The sequence below is a fragment of the Nothoprocta perdicaria genome, unplaced genomic scaffold (assembly GCF_003342845.1).
Source record: "Nothoprocta perdicaria isolate Ctin4 unplaced genomic scaffold, notPer1 scaffold_27, whole genome shotgun sequence".
Classification (NCBI taxonomy): Eukaryota; Metazoa; Chordata; class Aves; order Tinamiformes; family Tinamidae; genus Nothoprocta; species Nothoprocta perdicaria.
Genome location: NW_020455499.1, coordinates 393,062 through 412,057, shown reverse-complemented (window position 1 = coordinate 412,057; position 18,996 = coordinate 393,062).

The window sequence follows — 18,996 nt, the reverse complement described above, 5'->3', positions numbered from 1 at the left end:
GTCGCGGTAGAAGTTAACCGGGAGCAGAAGCCGAGCTGCGATCTCGGAGGCAAACGTGCTGCTTGTGCTTCTCACGGGGAGCAATGTTCCTAATGTGAACACATTCTAAATAGAGAATTAAAAATCTGATTTCAAATGAGGGGAAAAAAAATAACATTGACCTACATCTATTTCCAACAACAAAGACTAGATCACTAATCTTTCTTTAGTAACAGCATTTTAAAGCTCTGTCATATACAGTCAACAGAAAAAAAAAAATCCTGAGACTGGCCTTACATTTGATTTTGCACATTTTTTTCTTGTTTTTGGTGTACAAGACATTGTACAATGTTACACCATTACTACTGCTTCAGAAATATTATTTTTCTTCACTTTGACGATAAAAACTATCAACAACGTGCATGTGCATTGAAGAAATAGGAGGACCTACTGTCTAATCTTCCTTCATAGAGAGAGGTAGGTTCTTAATATAAATATATGAAACTGCAATACAGGAAACACTTTTCATCATGCCACTCATGCTCAGGGTCTCCTGAAAGGTAGACACTCATAGACAGCAGGGCATCAAACTCATCATTTGCAAACTGGGATAGCAAATCACAGTAGGCAATAAACAGAAAATGAGATAAACCCTCTTATGATTAATTTCACTTGAAAAAATCTATAGGATATATACGATCTGAGAGCTTGGAAAAGATCATGGGGAGGTGGAGTTTTCGTTTTCTGACATTTCCATTAAGGAGGCATGCTCCTATCAAAGTTATCTCAAAAATCTACTCCAAAGCAATGAAAGACTTTGAAGATGCCCCAAATAATTGTATGGATATTTCAGATGGGCAAATTGAAGATGAGCATTGTCTGGGGACTCGGGATAAGTTCAATAACTCCCTCGGCAACACGAGGAGCTTTGAAGAATGAGCAGGCAGCTCAGCTAGCTCCAACGCATAAGAAATTAGCAGCTAGTTTGAGTGGGACTGTCTCTCCGTGTGGATGACACCATCAACTGGCAGCCTGATTTTGCATCCCTACACTGGCGTGTGTGCAAGACTGAGCAGGAACCGATGCTCCTGTACACCAAAGGATGGGTGCCACCACCATGGTCGCATGAAGGCCACCAGTGGCTTCAGTGCACTCATTGAATTCAATCTTCCACGCATAAACAGATTAGTTTTATATACATGGGATGTATGCAACATCTCAGTCTGAAGCATCTCAGCTCACCACGATCGCTATCACAACCGTGGCATAAAAAGAAAACAGAGCATGGTGCCATAAAAGCATAGTGAGGAACTGGGTAATTGTAGGGGAGAGAAGATTGTGCTTCCTCACACAAATCTCACTAATCATCAATAATCAGCCAGAAAGTGTGAAATACTAAATGTTTATAGGGGTTTTTGTAAATTACTGCATTACCATAAAGCTCGCCCGAATCTCTCTGTAGCTCTTAAACATGGACAGATAATGATGAAGTTCACCAAGAGGCATTTTTCTTCAATAAGAAAACCTTGTTGTGCCATTTAAGTCTAGTTTGCCATAAAACTTCTTTTATTCATTGGCTGGCTGGCTGTCTCCTGAAAATAATAACCCTGAATAATAATCATAGCCAGGATACTTGGCAGCAGATCTGCTACAATTACCAAAAGTTAATTAGAATTATTAAAATAGCAAACACTATGCCACCGATATTATATATCTACATTTAATAACGGAATCCAACAGTGCATCTGATTCATGAACTGCATTATATTATTTTAAAGCCTTTTCTTGCTTACCAAATTAAATGTTGATGGATTATCCTCACTGAATCAGTGGCTGGATTGAATTCTATTTGTGCTGGCCCTAAAAATTAAGCTGGAAAGCAGAACTATAAACAGCCTGTTGTCTCCCTTAAAGAGCTAAATAACTTGAGGTTCATTTTTACCTCTTGTGTCTCTACCTGTGGCATTACCCAACTGAAAAGTGATTAGCTAAGCACAGTCTCACCTCTCATCACTGGTTTAATATGAATTTTCCCAAGGGTCTGCTCATGTGGACTATGTCATGTTGTGTCACCTCTGCACGTTGAGGAGCTCCAGTGATTTTACGATAGATCTGTGCACATACAAGCTCTCACAGCTTTAACACAGGAAAGAAGCATTGCAAGGACTCCTTGCCCTCAAAAATGCTTTATATTTAATTCTAATCTGAATTTTGTAGTGCATTGCACTAAAAGCAAATTTTAAAGCTTTTAAATCTGTAGATTTGAAGAGGACGGAAACTGAATTTGAAAAATTTGAAAATTTGAAGGACTGTTTTGTGCAGACAGGCACTGTCAGGCACACTTGGTCTTATTTTCACTCCACCTTTTTAACCAATTAAAATAAGTCATTTCTGCAAACCATCCTCCTCCTCAGTCACTGGCAAAACGGCCAGTTTATGGGCCCTACCAGCAAGGGTGTGTAGGGCTCAAAGGCAACGCAAACAGGACACACAGAGGAGGTAAAGAAGCACAAGCCTCTCTCGAGCATTTGCTTTGAAGCCATGGGACAATCTGCATTTCTCCCCTTCCCCACCCAGCTGGCAGCCGTTAGACCTCCCACCTCTCTTATCTTCTCTACATAAAAATAAAACATAAAACATATAAATATATAAATCTTCCTCTTAAGTCTGCAAAACAAAAGATCTCAAAAGGACATCTCACATGCATGGACCATTTCTTAAGACACAAGCACAGAGCTGACGTGACTCATGTTCTCACCAGAGGAGGGAATTTGCCCTTTTTCTCACTCTCTGATAACAGGCATGAAGCCATGGAGACTCAGCTGCTGATCTCTTTGACCATTCTCTTGACTTCGCTCTTCTTCTGTTCTACCACTTTTTGTTTCCCAGAATATCTGGGGATTTTTAGTAATTAAATAATTTCACACCATATTATCTACGGTTAACTTGAAACTAGGCTTTACTAATTTGATCTCCGTATGTCTAGCACCATTTATTCATGCGGTATCACTGTCTATGAACACATATAATATTTGACCTCTTGGTCTTTGTTCTGGAGGATTTGCAACACTCACAGATATTAGAAGGCCAAAGAGCTGAACATAATGAGGCCAATATCTGGAGTCATCTAATAGTCAGCATAATATCTAGCTGACTTGCAAAGTCATTAGCTGTATGCACTTTAAAAAAAATACAAATTTTCAAACCAAATATGTAAACAGGAAAAACAATAAAATGTGCTTTCACTTAACATGAAACAAATGTGTGCAAATTGTGAACTGAATTTCATAAGAACTGAAAGAGACATTTTCTCTTGCTCTGAAAAATCACTCTTAGTAAATATCAATACTGTGGTATTACTTTTGGTATCATTGTTCTGAGACAACAGTAAACTTAATTATACTGATCTCTGTTTTTGACATGCCCCGTATTAAAACAACCATTCCACATTTTCAAGACAATTGGTGGAATGAAACTACATTTGGGACATCATAGTTAACTAAACAGTTGAGAAGTTTCCAAAGTAGCCTTAAAGTTGCATTTCTCATTAATTCCTAGACAGCAGACTGAACATCATGGCCTTTCCAATGACCATTGTCAAGATCCTCAAAGCTGCAGTTCCCCATGTAGATGGGCCCATCTTTATCCTTGCAGGTTTTCAAGTGCCAGCAAAACAAAGACCCGAGCAGCCAGATGTGATGCTGCTTGGGGCAGGAACCATGGATGTCCCATCTCAATTCTCCTATGACCCAAGGCAGGAAGGTGCCTAACAGGACCCATCACAACTCCTTTGCAGTAGACACACTGATATTTCTTTATCTCCAGGTGGCCACCTACCACCGAGGTGCCAATTTTCATCATTGGCTTCCACTGGTGCAATTCTGCTTCTAGGGAAGGCCCAAAGAGTTATTGCAATGACTCAGAGCTTTCATGGATCAAAGCCTTCATGTACCAGCGACTAAATTGAAATTCCACCCAGCAGAAGTGTGAAAATATTTTCAGCATATTTATCAGCACTTCTTCTTTCACAGAAGGAAAACAGAGTGACTGGATTTTATGGAAGTGAAAGACAGGCCGTTGGAGCCCTGCATATGACACGTTTTCCCAGATTTCTGCCAATACATATCACTACCCATCAGCGTGACCTCACACTATTTTATTTAATCAGCCTATTTCCAAATTCCTCAAAAGAAAAACAAACCAAAGTTAAATAACAAATAACAAATATTTTAATAGGCCTTCACATTACCAACTGCCAGACCAGCTGTCTAAACCGCAGTAGTTTTTCTGCCTTTTTCCCTCTTTTTCCAAGAAAGGCATATGCCCATGCCATGAAGGCAGCACATAGGTTTTAACCTGCCTGCTCACTGAGCAAAATTTCTTCATCTACTTTTAATGGGAAGTGTCCTCCCAAACTCCAAGCAAGGTAGGGTCTTCAAGCTGTGTGTTGGGTGCTACAGCAGGTAAGTTCAGGAGCTGAGCTTTAAGGAAAATATCTTTTGACTATCTTTTCAGGCGAGAAATTGAACCTCTCATGGTGGCAATGCAAGGGCAAGTTTGTACTCCAAATAACTCTGTCTTCCACACAATAAAGGCTCATACGTACACAGGCAGCTGCCTTTCTTGCTGACCATTAGCAGCACATCTCATCATCTTATTAGACGATATAAGCAGGAGACCAAAGCTATATACTGTTTATATATATATATATAAATATATTGATTTCATTTAATTAGCATTCATTACACAGCAGCAGCTGCTGTGTGTAGGATTTTGTCTTATTCTGGAGTGACCAATTTGTACCAGCAGGACCAATTCTCCCACAACGCCGCATCAGGAACATGCTCTTTCCTACAAAATTTCCTACCAGCACTTAGACAAAGAAACAAATAGTCTCTCCTGCCCCCAAATGCTCCTCTTGTTCTTCCTTAGCCTTAGAGGTGGGGAATAAAAAAAGAACAGTCGAGTTTTTGACTCCTTCACACGGGAAGCCGGAGCGAAGGGTTGGGTTTTGCGGCCACGGGAGGGAGCTGTCTCCTTAGGAATGTCACAAATGGCCCGAAATCGCCCCAAAGTGGTGGCAGGAGCAGGAGACCCTCCAGAAGGCAGGAAGGGACAACGCAGCCTCCCCTTGTCCAGGCATTTCTAGAGCATTAGGAATTCAGAAAACTGATGCTTCCACTCGCCCAGCTATGCCCAGCAATCCTGAATTTCTATTTGCAGATAATTTCTTATTATTGACCTGTAATCTACCAGAAACAAAAATTAAATTTTGAAAAAATAGCTAAAAATTAATATAAAAAATAAAAGAGCCTAGCCAAAACCTAATGGCATTACAAACATCATTAGATCATTCAAGTTTCAATTAAAAACACAGGTAGGGATGACAGCAGATTTTGCACAGTATCCAGAGATCCTTCATATCCCATCAGGGCTGCCCAGCAACCTCTTACTGGGATGTTTATATTTAATTTGGCATTTGGATCCAAGATTTCCAGTTTTTCCCAGCACGCAGCCTGCTTCCAATTCATGCCCCAGAGACTACAAAGCCTGTTCAAAGTAAGCAAAGGTCCTGTAGCAACCGCTCTGGTGTCCTGTGATTAATCAAGAGACCAGACGCTGGCCTGGGCTTCGTTAGCACGGCACGGAGGTGGCTCCGGGCACCCTCCTTCCCATCGTGTCTCCTCTTTCAGCCGATTTTTCTCTTTATTATAAGCGATTTGGATGCAGAGGAAGTGCATTTGTCTTCTCCTCCGAGAAAGGCTTCCTAACCTCGCTATGCTCCAAAGCTCAGTCACACATATGGTTTGTGTTTAGCAACCTCCATTTGGTGCTTCATATGTGCACGTCTTCCTTTTGCTTCCAAGGCTATGGAGAGGGAACAGTCATAGCACCGAGCTCAGGCTCCGGCGTGGGTGAGTGCTAGCTGAATAGGCATGCTTTTCATTTGTCAGACAGCAATTGACTGAAATCAGGGGAAAAAATGATTATTCTGACAGTCTTTGATATGTCATTGGCTCGCAAACTCTCTCTGTTCAAAGTCTCCTAAGTCTATCAGATATTCAGCGAGGCATATGGTATCTTCTTGATATGTGGCACCCGTTATTGGGATGAAACCGTAACCTTATGTTGTCACATGGGTCTGTAATGGTTTTAGCTGTACAGGATTGCATTTTAGTACAGCATCTTCTGATGGGCACAAGATCAACACCTCGAGGAAGCACCAACTCCATGCCAGAACCTGCACCACAGGGACTAGCAAGGCCCAACTATGACTCCTCAGGCTCCTTTACACCCCTCTTCCCATTTCTGATCCCCGCTGCACCATCTGGCACACCCAGGATGGTGCTCCTGTGTGGACTGACCTCACACAAGGCAGTTTTGAGCCTCTAGACACCAATGGATAAAAAAGCACAAGAACAGGAAAGATGCGTTTTTCATTATGGACCCATGTTAGCAGCCCAAGGGAATGCCTCATATGAAGCAGCAGATCATTATTAGTAATGAACATTTATTTAATATTGTCCCACTGCCAGACAAAAATATTATATGCAAATTCAATGAATTACTTGCTCTGGGAAATCACGGATATTTGTTGACAGGCAGCAGAAAGGCAACCTTAAGACCAGAAACACCAGTGTACCTCGAACCTAAGTCCCTACCATGTAACACATCTTCATTAAAACATCCAGAAGTCTTCCTAGCAGATACACCTTCACAATATCTTCCAAATGCAGGTTGGTTCATAACCAGTCAGTTTTTCATTCATATGTTCACAGGAAAAGAGAGTTGAGGATACAATGGGAAATAAAAAGAGATAAGATGGGAGGAGTTGCCTCAATCCTCTGTTTCATGAAGAAACATTCCTACACAGGTTGTTTTACAAGTAGCCAGAAATACTTACTAAGTTTGGTAGCCTCCCTGGATGGTGCTGAGAACTGCACCGCTAAGATGAAAAACTTCTCTTCATTAAACAAATCTCAAAGGGAGGTGTGGGAGTCTCCCAGCACCAGCCAGGAGAACGGCTGGTCCCGCTGCCATCCAATATGCAATGCTGCTGCATCCTTCCCAGAGCACAGATCCCACCTTGACTTTCCCTACAAATGCATCCTGTAACTTGATGAGTGATTGTCCTTGCATAGCAACAAGCTTAGAAGCCAATCCCCGTCAGACAGACAGACAGACAGGATATACTGACGGAAAATGAGTTAGTACGAAGACAAAATGCTCCACAGGCCACTCCAAGGGGTCAAATAATATCCTATTTTTCAACACCTAGAAGTTCCTACAGCTCTTGGACCATTGATTAAACAAACTCAGCTTCCTTTGGGAGCAAAAGTCTGTAGGACATCTACTAAAGCGTTTTGGAAAGGAGATCTCAAAACAGGTACTTATCTTTTAAGTTATTGTACATAAGTCGCTTTGAATACTTAAATATTGACAAGACTTCTGAGCACCTGTGCTGTGGGCTCTAATCCCAGAAGATCTGCAAGACTGGGGCTGCAGAACGCAAAAACTTGAAGATAAGGGATCTGGCTCATGTTGTGCATAAAAACAGCACTGCTCAGAGCAGCGGCAGCACCAAAAAATATAGCACCAGTTATTCATTAAACTATGTACCAGTATCAACCGTGTTTATATACCCATGCACTTGCATATCTTCAGTTTCTGAACAACAAACAAGAACAAACAATTGCACATTGATAGAGACCAATAAAATATGAAGATAAATCCCTTGCTTCAAGGTGAAATTTAATTCTATAGAGTTTGTAAGCTCAATTTTGTCTTTCACAGCTTGGAGGCCAATGCAGAGGCCAGGCCAGCAGCTTTCTCCAGCACAAATCTCAGCCCTAGCAAAATATTTGCACACAGGCAACACAGGAAGAAAGCACCAAAGAAAAGCCAGTGGTTGTAAGGACAGAGGAATACAAAAACTTTCATGCGTAGATAAAAGAGTCACAGAAAAAAAAATGAGGTGGTTATATTCCATATTTTATATAAATATATTGCTTATTTTATATAACAATTTTATAGCACCACTGTTTTAAGGGGCCAAGCGCAGAGGAGCAAAATAGCGACGGTGAATAGGCTTAATTCTGCTTTTTCAATTAATAGCTTCCTCCATGCCATGAATAAAGGCAAATGCACAGTTAACATGAAAAAAAAAATAAAAAAGGCAAAAAAAGGCAAAAAAAAAAAAAAAAAAAGCCCAGGAGAGCAAGATGCAAGAATATTTTGCAAGAATATTTTCTTTGCTTCCACCGATGCTGGCACAGCTCCATGCAAGTTCTCCTTCTGGGCTGGTCACCCCAGCACCCGCATGACAGCCACCCCGAGTCCTTTCATGTGGCTAAACTAATCATTCTTATTAAACAGTTGATTTATCTGTCTTCAACATGTGTAGATCACATGGCGATGAATTGTGTGATTAATTGCCCTGCACTGTCAAGGGAAGAATTTTGGCTTTAGTGTCTTGACGTTCTTATTTCATAACTTGAAAGGGTAAGAAATATAGTTCAAGAGAGACAGAAGAAACTTCCTTGCCCAAACACATGCTTTTCTCTTGATTTATTATTTGGATTTATAAATGTACTCTCCTCGCTGTTTGAGTTAGACATTTTTTTTTCTCTATTATAAAAACAGGACTTAAACTTTAACCACAATGCCTTGATGTAAGCTTTTTTTCTTTGAGAACCATTTTCTTGACTGCCTTTCTGTCTCCTGGAACTCAGAGGTTATATGACTAAGTTCTTCCCGCTGCCACAAACTGACTTTTTGAACACAAGATTACTCCTTTTGGCTTATGTACAGAATACCATAAAATCCAATCATAGTATCTGCATTGACTAAATCTTTGTTTAAAACTAACCGTGGAGGCTCAGCATGCCTTTTTTTGGTGCAGAAATCACTGAAGACAGCTCTGAGAGATGACAAAAACTACAGAATTACTTCAAGGACACTTGGGCAAAGGGTCCCATGAAGGAGCACTAAGCAAACAGGGACTTCTACAGGAGTAGAATTCAGCCTTTGAGTTATGCTTTATGAAGAACAAGTGCTCATCCCAATGTAGCACAATCAATCATTACATAGGAGGAGTTTTCAGGTCAAAGGTGGTTTTTCCTGTACACTGGGCAAGGATAAATAAGAGAAACCTGATCTCTGACACTGCAGTGCTTCTTTCTCATGTCCTCAACCCCTGATCCTTACCTCTGGACCTTCAAGCCCAGAGACAACAGATTAGTGAGGCATGCTGCCAAGGAGCTCTAACTCGTATTTCTCCTTGCAAGGCCACAGCAGGTCTGCCTGACTCCAGTTCATCAGTTAAAAGCCATCAATACTGGTAAACCAAAGGCCAAGGTTTCTCCATCTCACCTTCCAAAATGTAGGTAGACTCTAGAAGTCCAAATGGAAATGCAAGTTACAAGTTCTACATTAAATTTATAAATGCTATTTTTCTCTAAACTAAGACAGCAATAAGTTTCATTACTTGACATAAACCTGAGAATATCAGAATAGCATTTACAGGCTAAACGGCTGTCTGAATAAAGCATCTCTGTTTCAAACGTATGAATCCGTAAAGTTTGTCTGTTCTTGAGGACCAGCATTATCAACACTACAGTGAGCTAACCTCCATAAATCTACACAAAACTAAGTCCAGACATAACATTAGAGAGGGTGTCTGTTTTTGTAAACTTGGAAATGAAGCTGAGCTTAAAGAAAATTCCATGCTAACTTCAGGGCTTCAACTGTGATATGGGTAGAATAGGAGTCCAGTTGAAAACCTGCCACAGGACTTTGCTGCCCCTGACAGAAAGGCACAGACCAGCATGTTCTTGATGCACATAGTGTCATTGGGAGGCATTCATTAAACAGGACTTCTTTTGTTAAACCTTTTGCAGAGGCACACTTTTCAAGATGGCTTGATGCTCTCCATGGATCTTTTAAACGTGTTAATTAAAGGTTAAAGAGGAGACGAGACCATGGTTATCCAAGGTAGAGAGCATACAAAGCCCTTCAGTGCACCAGCAATGTTGTGGGCTTATTAGCTAATGGTCAGTACAAACAGAATGGTCTTGGGAAACTGCAGAACTAGGTGGAGATTAATTAAATCTGAAACAATACAGACATTTTAAAAAGGTTTCTAGAAAGGATTAATCAAATCTCACATACATTATTGGGCCAGCAATATTTTTATGGGAAAGGGTCTGTGGTATTCATCTTTCCTGTCACTGAACAGGACCAGCTCACAGATGCGAGTAGGTTGGTCCTACCCAAAGCCCTTCTGCAATGGGGTGAACAGTGTTTGCTTCTGACAGATGGAAAACAAGCAAATGAAGGGTTAATTCACTTGTCTAAGGTTGTCCAAGAGATTAGGAAATTCAGAAACTAAATAGATCCCATGCATCATATTTAGGCAAAGGACCTGGCAGATGAAAGTGTAAATAAACCTTGTAAAATAAGCCAAATTGCTCTAAAAAAAAAAAAAAAAAAAAAGGCCTCCATGCTTCTGCACACTCAGATTACTTGCATACAGTTGCTATGACCTTCTCACACAACTAAACCACTTAAAATTTTGATAGCCATTTTCATCTACTCCACAAGCAACAATGTCCTTACCAAACTGTTCTGGGCTTCTAAAGGCACGAGATTGTTAGAATATTTCAGCTTGCTTTCCAAGTGCAACTCCTATAAGAATTTCTGGCATTCACAATCAGAAGGTCCAGATGGACTTTGCTCAGCAAGTTCCTTCAGCTTGCCTTGTCATATCATCATATTTGCTCAGTTTTTATTCCTAGGTTTTGTTTCTGTTTTCATGTTACCTCCACATTCACTTTGCTGTCCTCATTCATCACATGGGTCTCTGTGCTCACAGTTCTTTGAGTTTCTTCAAGTAGCTTGAAGAAACAAAAAAAATCACAGCATGAGTTCATGAAACAATGCATGAATAAGTCATTTCCTGCTTTAAATATGCCTCTGAGTAAATGATCCAGAGACATTTTTTCAAGAACCATTTACATAACAGTCACTGATAGTCTTCAAATTTTCATGTCAATCTTGAAATGGCATTTTAAATCACCCCATTTTCCTAACTGAGGGAACAGAATTTTAAGAGCAGCTTTGCCAACTTCTAGAGCTCTTCTTTTAATTACAAATCTTTAAATGTTGAATTCTCCCCTTCTGTCTTCATTAGGGATAGTACAGAAATGTCATAAATGCTCTGTGTGTATAACCTATAATCCAAATGCAGTAGGGATGCTACTTCAAAGAGTACATTTTCTGTTACATCCACAAATGCCATAAATTTCAACAACTGTCAATCCCACTTCACAGTCTAGTTTTGAAAATAAGATTTGGAGGCTTTGCTAGATGTGAATAACCATCCATGGCAGTACTACCGGGAAGAAAAATAAGAACTACAAGATTCTCAACCAGTTACAAATAAATTGAGGCAATTTCCAGGCATAATTCATCAACAAGTAAATAAAGGATCTGCCTTATGGTAGGAGTTTTTAAGCACTGAAAATTGTCCACGTTTGCCCGAGCACGGAGGCCAAGAGAGGACTCAAAGGCCAATCCCTCCCTCAAGTCTTGTTTTGAAGGTTAAGTGGCATATTGGAGAGGGAGGAAGAAGATCAGCAATGACTAAGTGGCATCCAGAAAATGATCTGGCTCTGCTTCCTGCAACAGTGAGCTTGCTCCAAAGACATCACAGGATGAATGCTAATTCATAAAGTAGATCATCAAGCAGGTCACGAGCTCCACGTGCTAGCTCTGTACAGGGTGCTACACAAGAGTGTTAGAGGGTTTTGGTTTGGGATTTTTTTTTTTTTTTTTTTGGCCTGGGGGTGATACAGAACTGCACTGAAGACCTTCTCTTTCCCTTTGATCAGATAGGCCGTGTCAAGAACTGGTGCTGTCAGCCTGAGAACAAAACGCCATTTAAGAGCTTCTCTTGAAATGTCTCTGCACCAAAAGTCTTGAAGCACAAGTGAGGGAGAGAGGCTCATCTCTGGTGCCCCAAGCAGCTCTTTGGAGAGAAGTGTCTACACCATCAACATACACAACAGTCCTATTGTGTGGGGGGTTGTTTTTGGTTTTTTGTGGGTTTTTGAATACCAAAATTGGGATGGCTGACTTTAAGGTGCCCTACTTACAAACAGTAGATGCAGCAGCTGCAGCCCTGAGAGCCTGAAAACCACAGGACAAGCAATTCTTCAAGTTGAGGGAGAGGTCACAGCCTTGTAGGTGCTGAATCCAGGAATACAACATGGTTTAAAACAGTGCTAGAGGAGAAGACAAAACAACTGGGGGAAGGAAAGCCACCAAAAAGGTTAATTCCAGACTGGAAAAAAAAAAAAAAAAAAAAAGAAAGAAAGAAAGAAAGGGCAAAAAGGAGCCAATGCAAGTTTGTAAAGACAGTAAAAGATCTGCAGAGTCAGAGGGTGAGGACCTGTGACACTCCTCTCCTGCAGCTGAGCACGAGCGCTGGGCCAGCGAGAAAGGACCCGAGATCTGCCATTCATCACTTGCATTAGCAGCTAGACCACACGCGAGGGAAGGGATGAGGCTCAGAGTCTCCCTCCTGTTAGGGGAGGCCGGTGGGATTTTCTCAGACAACTTTCATGTACTGCCTGCATGAACGTGCATTTATTTCAAGAAGGAGCAGGGATCAAATAAACAGAGCAAAGGAGTAAACTGAGCTCTGCTCCTGCCCTTATCCCTGTCTGATTGCAAGGGGGATGAACACATGGCTTAGCAAAAGGATAGCCCTGCCAGAGGAAAAAACATCCAAGGCGATGCCAAGATGAGAAAAGAGAGAAACAGGGGAAATGCCAGTAGAAATTAGAAGCAAAACTACTTATTGATTTCGTTGCAGCAATTTCAGGAGTGCCTCTCTCTGGTAGAAGTCATGATTTGATCAAATTTCAACAGCTTCTGGCGCCAACTTTGTTGCACAATAAACACTGGAGACAAGAGTTTAGAGAACACATCAGTCATAACTACATGTCATGTTAGCACGGCATGTTTCCTAGAGTGAGAACAAATAGTATAACTCAACTTTTAATGAAGTCAAACAACCCCAAAAAAAAGCAAGAGAGCAAACGGAACCGCTCTCTCTCCCACCATGCGATACATTAGCAAAATGGAGCGGTCATGATTAATTCACATTCCTTTCCCATAGTCTATCTTGCTAAAGCAGCATAAAATTCAACGCATTGTTTCTTCTCTCTGAAGACGGAGGAGACGTGACATCATGGCATCTCATGTAACAGCCCAGGCCAGAAAGCACCGCTGAGTGGTTTCGAGGCTGCCTCGCCAACACGAGGGCGTCTGCAGACTCGGTTCGACCTATTTGGTGGGAACTTCAAACCGTCTCCGCAAGAAAAGGATTTACTAGACGCTTTGCAAGGAGCAGAGCATTTGCTGCCCCTGCCGTGTGTTGACAGCCAGAAAATTCTGCACCATCACATTGTGTTAGGATGCAGGATTCTTAATTTAAGCCACAAAAATGCAGCAAGTGGAGATCTTAACAGCTAAGAGACGTGCAGGGAGGTGCTCAGAAGGAGCCTTTTGCTGGAGAAAGAGATAATTAGAAGTTAGTGACATCTTGTACAATATATATGGGAAAAAAAAGGTTTTCTTTTTACAAAGAAGAAAGCTCAAATACTTCAAGTATACTGTATTTCTTTATAAGAGCAAGACTTTTGAAGCTATTTCAATTAAGCCTAGCAAACTCTTAAAAAAAAATCTCAGATTGTTCCCCATCTCACCTGACTGTAACTGTTATACATTTTCATGTAATAAAAAGTTATTTTACTTTGAAAAATCTGCATAATTAAAAACTGCACTTTCTGATTGATAAAAGTTTCAAGTGACAGCTTTGCAGCAAGCTGCCTCCCACACAGAGGCAATTTGTAAAAGCCTTTCAGAGTTTTATGTAACTGAAAAACCCAAGTTGCTTTCTACCAGGTCTTTCTTTCCAGTACCTGTTTAAACACGACGGCGAGGAACCGCAACAAATATAGGCTTAAGTACAGTTTTAATTTAAATACCAATAGGTCTGCCTAATTATGAGGTACCAAGTGATGGCAAATGCTTTATCTAGTGACTATCTTGTGTGAAACACAATTGTGTGAATTGTGTGAAACAATTATACGTAAAGCCCAAATTTGGCCTAATTCTCCCAATGCATTTGGGCACACAAGGAATGTCTGCTACCAACTCCAACAGGCTGGCTAATCCCACGGGAGGAAAACCCAGCAGAAATGAAACATGAAGGCAAAAAAGATGACAGCAATTCTTCCACTGGCTTTGGGGGAACACAAGTCTCTACTTGCTTTCTCTTTTCAGTCATATAGTCTGTTAAACACTAGAGGGAGTGCAGAAGATGAATAATCCTTTTGGATGGAAATGGAGTGCGATTAGAATTTGAATGTGCTTTGTACAGGCTTCATTTGAATCCATATATTTCCAAAGGTCTCAAAGATTTTGAAAGTCAGTAGAGATGACCTAGACTAAATCAATCTTTAACAAGATTCAGTGTCCTGTAGAGTTCTAGCTCTTAGAAAATTATCTAAAAATCCAAAGAATAATCTGTCTGGAAACAGCTCTTTGTCTTCCTAACCACATCTTTTAACTTCAAAGGTAACAATAAAACTTGCAAGTAAAGTGGTACAATTGCACGGCAAAACATCGAATGCAATGCAGCTGGAATAGGGCACTCCACATAACATAATTATTTTTTAAAAATAGGTTTTTTACTAAAAGTAAATGGTGATAGTAAATGCCTAAGCCAAAATGAGTCTGATTTCCGAGAAGGTCATAGATAATGGCACTTAAAAAAAAAAAAAAAAAAAGTATGTGAAGTATATGAGAAAAGTATATGAAAATACAGCTTTATAAATCTGAACTGAAGAAAAACCATGGGAAAAAGGTTCTGACCTCATAAAACGAAACTCTGGCCATTTCCCATTTTGGTACAGACCAGAGAAAACTGAGACCTGTAGAATAATCTCAGCTGCAAGACCGCTGGCAGCCTCTAGCCCAGCCACCTGCTCAAAGCAGAGGCAGCTTCAAAGCTGGATCAAGTCACTTGAGGCTTCATTGCTTCCCGCTGGATTACACACGCCCTTATCCCATGGTGATGGCAGTCAAGGTCACCATCGATGGTCACCATCACCATCCTTCTTATTCTTGAACAGCAGATCTGGCAGAGCATCTCCCTAGATAGATGGTCTATCTAGGGCAGGCGTCAAAATGTTGTCCCCGATGCTCTCCCCACTCCTTGCCTCAAATTTGTACTTTCAAACACTCCAAAACCCTTGTGAATACCTAAATGCACAATCAAAATGCAAGAAAATAGGTTAGTTCCATATCGGTTTGCTGTCCTGATGCAAGAAAGACACCCAGCAATCAGCTGCATATGATGCTTTCAAGGCTGACCATGTCCATTTGATCTAGAAAAATACAACAGCAGTAAAAACACTCAAGCCAGCAAATCCACACCACTCTTTGCATGCGCACTTGAATGCCTTGCTTTCTTAAAGTCAGTAGATTTTTCTCTTTGGTTCCCACTGTGATCTTTATACGTTTAAGTACCACTTAATGCAGGAGTTTGGTAAATAAAAGAATATTAGGAGGAGGTTTTCATTCATGAGCAATTTGTTCTTGCCAGGGTGTATTATTAAGAGGAAATGCATATTAATTGCTGTATTATGCAAAATAGAGTGCTAGTTAATACTTATTTTCACCACATTTCTTCGGTTATTTAGAAGTTAGGAAGTTGCTTTGTTCACTTGGTTGGTCAACCAGGAAGCTGCTACTCAACCTCAGTGTCCCTTGTAGTATAAGGGAAGAGTATAAATTCTCATAGACAAGAAAAGGAGAGAAACGTGAGTTTTGGCCCCCAACATGTAGACTTTTGCTGCAAACCCAGTGGTGTGTGACTGCTTCAAAGAGCCAATGTGGGAAAAGAAAATATTTGTATCATGGTAATGGCCTCATCTATCTGCAGCACTTGACACCACAGCTGCCAGCTGTAAGGATGAATATCGTGTTGCAGATATATTGTGTCTGCGAAGTGGCAGCCAGGGAATGTTAATTCGGACAAGGCCATGCCAAAATGCAGGAGGGCTCCGAACACGCCTCGGCTGAAGGCGGCGTTCATGAAAGCCTACGCTGGTTGGCTTTACTCCTTAAAACACTCAGAATTACTGATTTCCTCTAACTAGCTTGACCACAGAGGCTGTAATAGCTATTTGAGAGACGCACACATACCAACAGAGCGAGATGATGTCTCTGAGAACATACTTTTTGTCCTCATTTGGATGCCCTTTCAGCTTTCATCCCACCACAGGTTGCCTCCTGGGGCCCAACTCTGGCCTCCTGCTCATCCACACACTGTTACAACCTTCCAGGCCAACACCATATTTGAAATCCTTTCTTTCATCACTATTGATTTCCTTTTATCCATCTGCTGGTGAAGTATTATCTACCACATCCAAGAACTAGCGCTCCATCACGGTCCTCTAAGCACGATCCACCCAGTCCAGCACCATTTTTCTCGGACTCATAGGGGTAAGCAAATTTCTACATCCTAATAAATCACCACATATTACATGAACCAAAATAATTGCCTGCATGGGTGCTTAGCCAAACAGGAGGTCAAATACAATCACTAGTTAAGCTACAACCATGTAAATGAGCCTTGGAGTGGCCAGCTCTGTGGTCTCCCTAAATAACATCTCCAATTGCACTTCCAGAGACAGAACACTAGATCAGGTTGGACACTGGCCTGTTCCCAGCAGAGCATTTCTCCTATTCTTACCTATATATATAAAAAAAAAAATAGCATTACCACAATACACAGCTCAAGATTTCAGCATCTGCAACAGATTGAGCTACAGCATCCACCACATCCCCGGGCTCCCAGGTCTAGCCATGCCCAGTCACATTTTCTGCACCAATAGGTTTAAATCAGCTTCTGCAAACAGGCTGTGGACAAATGCCCACAAATGTCAGAGGGAGGCCAGAGGAGGCCATTAGCTCACGGTCACAGAACCTCCCACCAGCTTCTCACCTCCCAAGAGATCCTCCCAGCTGCTTTTAGCAACCTGGTCTTCACCAAACAAGCTCATAAGCTATTTGAATCAAGGCCTGATTTTGCTCACCTGGGGTTAGGCACTTAACTGAGATGCCTGTGCTGAAAAAAGGTAGCTTTCAGATGGCAAAAAAGCCAATATAGACTTGAAGAATTACTCCTTTTCCTTCACAGAAGTAGTCAAGGGCCAAGCCATTATAAACTTCTGTCTTTTATAGATGCTCCAAGCTCAATGAGATGAACATAAAGCATTTGGTTCAAAAGGTCTCTGAATGGTGTTGGGGGCACCTGGGCACTACGACACTGGAAGCAATTAGAGGAAAATCAAAAGCACCAAAAAAACAAATTGGAGAAGAACAGAAAAGCATCCCAGGAACAAGGCAACGGAGACAGGAGCCAGTTCTTTCTGCTGCCTTTGCTGTTTCTAAATCACTCTTGTTAATAAATGGATATTAATCTGATGCTGTAGATACCAAATACTTCACTTGTCAATTGTCACCCAACTTCAAGTTGTGTTAATTATTTAATATCTACTTTTATATCATCTTTTTCTACATCAGAGTAATTTTCCATCCTATTAGTTTTTATATCAGAAGTCATGCAGAACTGTCTGCAGACTATTTATGTTTTGCACACTGCTAAATGCAAACCTGAATATCTCTGTTCATTTGTCTCTTATCTGAAAACTGAACTTTAAGTAGTTTGCAGAATCTGTTCCACACAGGTCTTTTGTTTTAATTGAGCTTTTCTTTTTCCCTCAGGAAAGCTAATTTAGTACAACTTGCAAGTAGAAAAATTGAATTTCTTTGGCTAATTAATTTTTATATCTGAAACAGAATATATTGACTTTTTTTCAGATTTTAATATCTCCATCTCAAAAATTCAATCCTTGGCATATGAAACCAAAGGAGAGTTAGAAAAGTTTTCAGGAAGCAGAAAAGTTCTCAGGAATTAGGAGGTTTAACAGGGATTATGTTGTTAGGATATAGCTGCTTGCTTTGCAGAGATGAAAAGCTTCTAAACTAGATGCAAAGCCTGTGGCCAGTATGGGCCTCCATTACAGAAACTGCTGAATTTCTCCTTCCACCACTAAAAATCAGAATGCACCCTAAAAGTAATCTGCATGGGAAGAGATGTGATATACTGAATCTATCATTAGATAAATCCATCAAAGAAACAACTTGTAGGTATTTACACCTCCACGGGGTACATTTTACTCCAGGAATACCACTGGAGATGAATGTTGTTCCAGGCATCAGGAGCAGGGCTGATGTTATACCTCCATACCAATACCCGTCTGTTTGCACAGGATCAGCTCAGGCCAGGACATTTCACCTCTTTTACTCTTTAATCAGCAGCTTCCTATTTAAATACTGCTGCTCCCTCGCCACCCCCAAATTGCCCCATGTTTTACTCCAATGCTTACAAATAATTCTAACAATTTCGCATCTTAGCAAATGTTGGACATGTGGGATTCATGCCTGGCTAACAGATGCTGTCTTACTGAGTTCTATGTGCTGACAGCAGAGTCAAGATCTACTCCAGTAACTGCAACAAGACCAGGAATAATCTTAAGCCATTGCTGTTAGGCATGCAAAAGCTTCTGGGTCAGGTCTAAAAGACATAAGAGGTCCAGACATGGTTCTGGAAGCAAAAATATCACTTTTCTTTTTTTTTCTTCTCCCTTTCCCCTTTGTATTGTGAGTTCTTCTCTGCCACTGAAGATCTGGGTGAACGTTTTCAAAGAATTAATTTCAAGCTTCAAAAGACACACAAAGAACCACTTGTCCAACCTGCGACATCAATGCTGCATATTGGCTTGTTTGGCTGCTCTCTGACTTCCTGACCTTCACCCTGCAGGTTTTGAGGGTACTGTTGTGGAAAACACTATACTGCAACACTAACAGTGGAATTAC